Source organism: Cervus canadensis, chromosome 15 (assembly GCF_019320065.1).
Source record: "Cervus canadensis isolate Bull #8, Minnesota chromosome 15, ASM1932006v1, whole genome shotgun sequence".
Classification (NCBI taxonomy): Eukaryota; Metazoa; Chordata; class Mammalia; order Artiodactyla; family Cervidae; genus Cervus; species Cervus canadensis.
In genome coordinates, this window is record NC_057400.1 from 31,598,878 (window position 1) to 31,607,874 (window position 8,997).

General features: G+C 39.7%; 1 long non-coding RNA gene across 1 annotated transcript in view; it reads right to left on the minus strand.

Annotated features, from left to right (window-relative positions):
- Window positions 1-6,379, minus strand: part of LOC122453964 — a 134,471-nt gene extending 128,092 nt beyond the window's left edge. Inside the window, exon 1 of the long non-coding RNA XR_006273244.1 lies at window positions 6,189-6,379. This is a non-coding gene — a long non-coding RNA (uncharacterized LOC122453964). The remainder of the gene's footprint in view (window positions 1-6,188) is intronic.
- Between the last annotated feature and the right edge of the window lie 2,618 nt (window positions 6,380-8,997).

The following is an 8,997-nucleotide window of genomic DNA, read 5'->3' on the forward strand; positions in this document are numbered from 1 at the left end:
TGTTTTACAATGTTGTGATAATTTCCCCTCTACAGCAAAGTGAATCAGCTATATGTATACATATATCCCCTCTTCTTGGACTTCTCTCCCTTCTCCCATCCCACCCATCTAGGTCATCACAGAGCACTGAACTGAGTTCCCTGTGCTATGCAGTAGCTTTTCACTAGCTAGCTATTTTACACATGGTAGTGTACACATGTCAACCATAATAGCCAGGACATGAAAGCAACCTAAATGTCCATGAACAGATAAATGGGTAAAGAAGATGCAGTACATACATACAATAGAATATTATACAGCCATAAAAAGCAAAGAAATTGGGTCATTTGTAGAGATGTGGATGGACCGAGAGTCTGCCATGCAGAGTAAGTCAGAAAGAGAAAAACAAATATTATATATTAATGCACATATGGGCATTTCCTTCTGGCTAAGGAAAGGGGACTTCCAGTGAGTGTGTGTAGACAGGCAGGATAGAAGAACAAATACAGAATACAGGAGTTGTTCCTAAGGAAATCATTGTGCTGACATGCCCCCAGATCCTTGATGCTTAGTTCTCATGATGAGACTTATTACTTCCTTCACCTGAGGTTTGGAACGAACCTGGTTTTTCTACCTCATGCACTCTTTGTGCTGTGTCTTCCTGAGGATTTCCTAGAAAATGTTGAGTGCAGAGAATGATGTTTTATAGGAACATTGTACTTTCTTATATCCTCACACTGCGGGGAGAGCGAGAGGAAGCAAGTTTTTTAGTGTCTCTTCTAATAAAAGCACTAGTCCCACCACAAGGGCTCCATCCTCATGACTCAATTACTACCAAAAGGCCCCATCTCCAAACACCATCACATTGGCACACTGGGGATTAGAGTTTCAACATATGAATTTGGGGGAGGGGCACACAAACATTCAGTGGAAGGCTACTGCACAATAAATATGTGAAAGGGCTTCATGAACTCTAAAGTATGGTATTAGCTGAAAGTATTGAAATTATAATGAATGAATAAAGTCAGACTTAAGGCTAATAACAAAAGGAGATAACCTTCATTAAGTGCTCACTTCATGCAAGTCATTATATATAATATCTCATTTAGTCTTCAGACCTGTCTGGAACACCATTGTTATTATTACTAATAGAAAATATCCCCCAAAGTAGATTGATCACATCCAGATTGTGTGCTTTGGAAAGGACACTGAAGTAAACACATTTCTGACATGTTAAACCAAGCAGAAACACAAAACAAAACAGAGAAAACACAAACATATGAGTGAAAAGAGGACAAAATCACAGAATGGCAGAGATAATAAGAAAGTTGAACTGATTGCTCACTTGTACATACTCCATTAATGAAAATAAACCTGGACACTTTGCAGCTAGATACAGATGATCAAATTCAAGCAGCAGAGAAAGTAGAACATAAATATAGGATTAGCTTTGCTAACAGTTGTTACCTTTGGCCAGGGGAGTGGGAGTGGGCTCCAAGGAGACTTAGCACATTAGGGTCTGTAATCACTCAGTTCAGTTCAGTGGCTCAGTCGTGTCTGACTCTTTGTGATCCCCTGGACTGCAGCATGCCAGGCCTCCCTGTCCATCACCAACTCCTGGAGTTTACTCAAACTCACGTCCATTGAGTCGGTGAAGCCATCCAACCATCTCATCCTCCGTCGTCCCCTTCTTCTCCTGCCTTCAATCTTTCAGGGTCTTTTCAATCATCAGAGTCTTTTCAAATGAGTCAATTCTTCGCATCAGGTGGCCAAAGTATTGGAGTTTCAGCTTCAACATCAGTTCTTCCAATGAATATTCAGGACTGATTTCCTTTAGGATGGACTGGTTGGATCTCTGTAATCACTAGCACTAGTTTACTCTTGCATAAGTCTTCTAATCAGGAGCACATATTCAGGCACCAGTTTTAATTTTTAAAACACATAGAAAGAAGCTACATGGCACTGTCACATAAAATTTGAATTTTAGCTTCCTTTTAGGACAGCTATTCAAACTCTGAAAAACACTGTAAGTGAAATGAGGAATAGAAAAATAATTGCAACACAGTTCACAACATCTGAAAACAAAATTAAGCCCCCTTTGCTTTATACCACAGGAAAACTTTTATTTTGTTTCAGTCATCTGAGTTGAGTTATGTCTGTCTGAAATTAGTTCATATGTAAAAGCATTCTTTAGTGAGCAGATAAATTCCTCAAGGTCTGCCTGCAGCTCTGAAAAAAAAAATCTCTCTGTCCTGGGAATAATTATCTGTTGTTTATATGTTCTTTTTTCACATTTTAAAAATGTATTTTATGATGATTTTAAAAGATAAAAAAAGTTAATTGCATTTTTACAAGGTGCTTCAAGAGAGGCCCTGAATTCCCCACCCTCCTCCATCACAATCACCATGGACTTCTAGTAGCTGTAAGAATAGCTGGTATTCATGTTGTGCTTATATTTTACATGCTTTCCATTAGCATCCACTGGCTGTTATAAGCACAAATGAGTAGAATCGCTTTGGGTAGTGTTTGGGGGCTTGATTGGGGTGGGGAAGATGCTCTCTCAGTCTGAGTTCAAGCTACCCACTTAGGAAGAGAGCTTTTCTACCTTCATAACCTATGATAACCAGACAATTAATTAGCCTGACTGAACTAAATAGCATCAGTGTTCATTGATGGGGCAAAGGATAATCAAAATGTTGACTTGATTAACCAGAGGAAATATCTATTAAATATTTAAACAATGTGCCAAACACTTTATATGCATTTCTTAGTTGGCCCTCATAATCTACTAGAAAGGATCTATTCTACTTTTTTTTTTAATGGATAGGCAAACTGAGGGACAGAAAACTTGAACAACTTGCTCAAGGTCACACAGCTCCAGGTCAAGCTGGAATCTGAACTTTACAGCCAGTTAAACTCCAAAATCTCTATTGATAATTCTCTAACGGTCACCATGGGGGCTTCCCTGCAGGCTCAGATGGTAAAGAATCTGCCTGCAATGCAGGAGACCAGTGTTTGATCCCTGGATAGGGAAGATCCCCAGGTAAAGGGAATGGCAACCCACTCCAGAAACTCCTGGAGAATTTCAAGGACCGAGGAGCCTAGTGGACGACAGTCCGCTGGGTCGCACAGAGTCGGATGTGACTGGGCGGCTAACACTTTCACTTTCAGTGGTCGCCAAGCATTGTCCTTGTGCTCAATTGCTCAGTTGTGTCTAACTCTTTGCGACCCCTTGGACTGCAGCCCGCCAGGCTCCTCTGTCCATGGGATTCTCCAGGCAAGAATACTGGAGTGGGTTGCCATTTCCTCCTCCAGAGGATCTTCCCAACCCAGGGATCAAACCCACCAGGGAAGCCTCACTATACATCGGGATAACTTTATTTCTGTTACCTAATAAAGAGACGATTCTTCCCTCCCTATACTGCTGTACATGTATGCCTCCGTCTTCTGAAATAATAACATTGCAAAATTACCACAAATTCAAATTAGCTTTGAAGACAACAAATGACATAGAACATTCAGGAAAACCCAGTACCAGGTGATATCAATTGAGGTTCATCAGTCCTGACAGTCAACACAATACCGTATGTGAGTCATTAACTTACTGGAATGTACATATCAGCTTCCTGGCACACAGCCATCCTATATGTTTTCCATTTTGCTCACCTCGTTGCAGATGGGCTTGTTTTATTAAGCGAGATGCCTGAGTGTACAATCAATAACATGAAAATAGAGTCTGGCAGCTGTCTAGATTACAGAAGATTTTATGTGGCCTATGCATGTGCCTACAGACACACAGAACCCAACAGCAAAAACATCGAGACAATGCAAACTATTTAGAAGAAATTTGCCAATTATTAGTATCACCTCTAAAGTGACCGTGAGTTGGGGCCCAATTTAGATTTAGTCACATCAGGTTAGAATACTGACAGGATGACACCTGTTAAAAAAAATCAGCCAGGGTCTAATACCTTTCTCATGCATTCACTGGAAGTGCTTATTTTAATACTGACTTCTCTGGTAGAAGTACATACAACATGAATTGCATACAACACAAATGCAAATGGAATGGAATCAGCATGAAAATAAGCCTTATGTTTTAAGTATTTTGAAAAACTTATTGAAGAAGATGAACTTTAATTTATGACCAAAGTTCAGCAAATCAAGGTTTTGCCTTTCAGAAAATGTAGAAAATTCCACAGACAACATTTAATCTTTATATACATATGAATATCCTTTTGAATGTGTGTGGATATACTGTGTGTGGTCGTGTATGAAAAATATTCTATGACAGGAGAGGAATAAACCTCCTCTCGACTAACTGCAGGACGCTATGACAGAAATATTACAAAACTACAGGTAATCTGATCAATAATTCTCTGAAATAAGTAACAATACATTTCACACTAATATTCACAACACAAACACACTCCCTGCAAAGCAGATCTTATTTCTATATCTCACTTGGACACAATCCAAAGGAAGTGACTCCTTGAAGTTAAAAAAAATAACTGAATTATGGATTGATTTGGCCTCTAAGTAGAGTCTATGGCATCATGATGAAAATGGCAGTGCTACTAAAGTGAAATTTTCCATTTGAGGATGACAGTGCTGTCATCCAAATGTAGTGGATGGCTGAGAAGACTTTGCACACTATAAACACATTGGGCTCAAATTCCAACTCTGCCTATTACCCTGTACACCCTTGGCTGAAACTGACTCTCTACTCTTTCCTTGTACCTCCTTGCTGATCTCATACAATATTGAACTCTGCAATTCATTGAGGTCTGACCCAGACCCATTGGGAAAGCTCAAGACAACTGCTATCTCCAATGCCAAGAAACTCCCCAAAGTAGGGCAGTTTCACACTCCTCCTGGCCCCCTGCCTCTCCTATCAGCTTCCTCCAATCCATCTTCTACGCTTGCTGCCAAACTCAGATTTCCGATGTGAAAGATCTAACCATGAAACCCTGGCTTAAAGCCCTTAAAATGCTTCCCTAGTGTCTACAGAGTAAACTGTAAATGCCTTTACTTGGCGTACAAAGAACTTCAAGATCTGGCCACTGCCGAAATGTCAAGTCTCATCTGTCATTTCCTGCCTTGCTCTTTGCAAGCCAGCAATATTGAACTACTTAGAGATCTCGGATATTGAACTACTTAGAGATCTCAGAACGTACCAAGCTCCAGGCTGGCGCCCTGCCTTTACACATGCTCTCCCTGGAACAGTCCTCCTAGATTGTGTGCCTGACAAATTCACTCATTCTCCAAGCCTCAGTTCAAAAGCTACCTCTTCTGAGAAGGCTTCCTTGACTCCCCAAGAAGCTGACTGTCACTTCTCTGGTGATCTCACTCAGGTTTGTGCACATCTTTAAAGAAATCATCCTAGTGCTCAATAGCACATCTCTTTGCCTGGTTTTAAGTTACATAAGGGCAGGGTCATATCTTTCCATTTTTCATCACTAGCAATTGGATACCGCCTGGCATAAAGTGACACTCAGTGTATGTTACTGAATGAAGAAATGAATGAATGACACATAGATGTTCTCCTCAAATGAACAGTTCAGCAAGTAGAAACTCTTCAGACTCAGGATTTGATTGAGTATACAAGGCAATGTGTGTGAGCTAACTAACCTTGAAAGGACATTTTATAACTGACTGACAGACCCATTTTAATTACTTAGCAGTCATTTCTTTGCAATGAAGGTTTTGAGAGACACTATTCACTCAACCTGTCCAGAGTCATCTGATAAAATCACTTGCAACTGACCACAAAATCAACTCATGAATACCCATTCTCTGGGTGATCACTGCTGTCCACTACCTTTGGCAGTGAAAGAGAAGCAGTATAGCACAGTGGTTAAAAGCACACATTCAGGGCTTTGGAATGAATCCTTACCCTGTCACATACTCTTTATACTTCTGGATGAATCCGAAAATGAGGGACACTGATAGTACCAGCCTCAGAGCGTTGTTGTGAAGATTCAATCAAGTATGATATGTAAACATTTCTTAGAATAGTTATCACATAATAAGAAGGAAATGGCAACCCACTCCAGTATTCTTGCCTGGGAAATTCCATGGACAGGGAAGCCTGGCGAGCTGCAGTCCATGGGGTTGCAAAAAGTCGGACATGACTTAGCAACTAAAACAACAGTGGCAAAGCTCTAAATAAGTGTAGTTATTATTATTATACTTTTGAAACAACATACCTTATTCCTCCTGATCTTCATACACATCAGATGACAGCAGGTCTGCTTTACATTGTCATGGAGCCCTGAAACAAATCCAACCTCCCCTTCACACTGAAAGTAAAAGATCAGCCAGAGATGCCCGACATCACCTGCAACAACTGCCCGGGATCCTGTGTCTTGTTCTCAACAAGCTGCTACTCTGAGCTGAGCTCTGGTCTCAAAGGTTTGGTTCTGCAACCAGAGCTGGTTCTGGCTATGGGCCCCTGGGTGTGTGTTTGTGTTGCGTCTTCTTAGAAATCTAATGAAAACTGACTCACGGCCTCTGGTGTGGCGTGCCCTCTGGCTCTCCGGGCCTGTTTTACCTCAAGTAGAATTCTTAACAGGGGTTTCTCAGAACTTGGCCAGGACAGTCTACCATTACCAACAACCCCCCAACTCCCTCCACCAAAAATGAGAAGGAATTAAGGGAAAGGGGAGAGAACTCTGACCATGCAGGTAGCAACTGACTTACAAAGAACAGTGAGGAATGACTCACCAGGCCTCCTGCAGATTCCCCAGCGTAACTGTAATCACAGCCAACCTTGGAGTTGACATTTACTTGGCAGAAAAAGTCAAAACAAAATAAAAAACTTTCCAAGAAGCCCTAGGGATGGACTGGTTTCTTTAAACAGTAAATACACATTAGATAAAAATGGTTTGTTTCCTTGAGTTATAACCCCTAGGTTAGATTTTCTGGGCTTTTCCTCACTATAAGAGTGGTAAAAAGCTTGAAACATGGGTTTAGGAGAAAGTTCCAAGATGGCAAAAAGTTCTGAGGTGGTATCAATTCTGCTACAGTCCAGGCCTACAATCAGATGAGTAAAAGAAATTCCTGTGTCTTTGTCCAACTTACCAAGAGTCAAAGCTCAATAATACAAATGTGCATTGTACTGATCAATGTCCAGTCTCAGATCTTCCTCAAGAACCTACAGCAGTAATAGTTTGCATGAAAAATTTGAGGGTTTTGGACCTCTCTGGTGTCATTGTGGATAAGAATCTACCTGCCAGTAAAACATGGGTTTGATCCCTGGTCTAGAAAGATCTCACATGCCTTGGAGCAACTAAGTCAATGCACCACAACTATTGAGCCCATACTCTAGAGCCTGGAAGCAGAAACTACTGAAGCCTGCATGTCTAGAACCTGTGCTCTGCAACAAGAGAGCCCACCACAAGGAGAAACCCACATGCCACAAGGATGAGAAGTCCCTGCTTGTTACAACTAGAGAAAAGCCCATGCAAAGCAACAAAGACCCAGCACAGCCAAAAAAAAATAAATAAAAATTTTTTTAATTAAAAAAAGAGAGAATTTGAGGGTTTTGAATCTCAGCCAGCATAATTTTCAGACATTGATTTGTTCGAAAGTGTTTGTTTGATGTGTTTGAAAGTTTGAAGTTTCATCCATTTGGCCCAGTTTGCTCTGAGAGCCATCTGATTTCTTGAGATGTTAAAGTCTCATGATTGGAAATTATCTAAAAGTACACCACTGGATGCAGGTCCATTTGCGTGGTTGGCTACTGCTGCTGAATCCTAGCATTCCAAGTCAAGACTGCATTATTTAACACTGTTCTTAAAGACTTTCACAGAGGCTCCCTGGCTGATGTGTCAGTGGGTAGGTGTTCAGTTAGCAATGTTTGGGGCTGCATAAAACATATCCAAGAAGGAAGTCCCAGCATAAACTGCAAATCTATAAATCCGATTATGACCAAAGCTATGTATGCCAATTTAAACACTTAATGCTTTATACTTATTTTTAGAATTCTGAGTCCCTAAAACCATTTTTCCTGCTTAAAATGTTTTCTTTTGTCAGTGCCTTGAAAAAAGACCTAAGCAAGTTTCATTCTGAATTTATCATAAGCTTCTAATAGTTTTCCAAGTGACCCACCTTTTGGATGTCAAATGAGAGTTTCGTGCATAATTCATACCATCTCATTCTATTATAATTTAGGTCTAAATAATTTTAAACACTAAGTCCCTTCTGGGTGAATCTAAAATTTACTCATAAAATCTAGATGCCTGAAAAAATTGAGGAGAAGTGAGATTTATAACCTATCAGTACTGTACATCTTGATGGTTGCATATTATCATATTGCATACAAATTGGCCCAATATGTAACACCCATTCCAAAATGACTCATGTAAATGTGATAAGGACAGGTGGTAATCTAATTAGAATTTAGAAATGAACTGGCTGGATATTAGATTTTATTTCATAATGGACAAGGGAAATACAAAAGAAAGATTTAGCTAAACATTAACTAAAAATGATAAGGCTTCAGAGGATGGCAATCATCCAATGTTCTCACTCAATCCAAGGTTAAATTAGAAGTAGACAGTTAATAACTTTTTTGGTTTCTTCAGGGAATGTTTTCTCTAATAGGCTTCTCGACTGAGGTGACATTCCCAGTGTTTTTTCCTAAGGCCACCTTCATTGATAACTTAATAAAAAAATTGTTAAAAGTAAGCCTTTGCATTCTGAAAACTAATATGGTTTTAAAAAATATGACTGCTTAAATAGATTCTCCATAGGGAGCTTCCTCCTAGAATGGTTGTTTAGAACAAGTTAAGACTACATACAATGAAACCATTTTACAATTAAATAAAGTTATATTATTAATAACTGAGGTATCAGAACTGTCCATTCATAAAAGGCACATTTTTATACACCTCCTCTTTACATAAAATCAGAGTACAAAAGTTAGGATTGAATTATCGGCCACTTATCAGTTGGAATAAGAACCATTTTGTTTTTCTAAATTGTGGTAGTGCCAAGACTAAAAGCCCCTGTCAT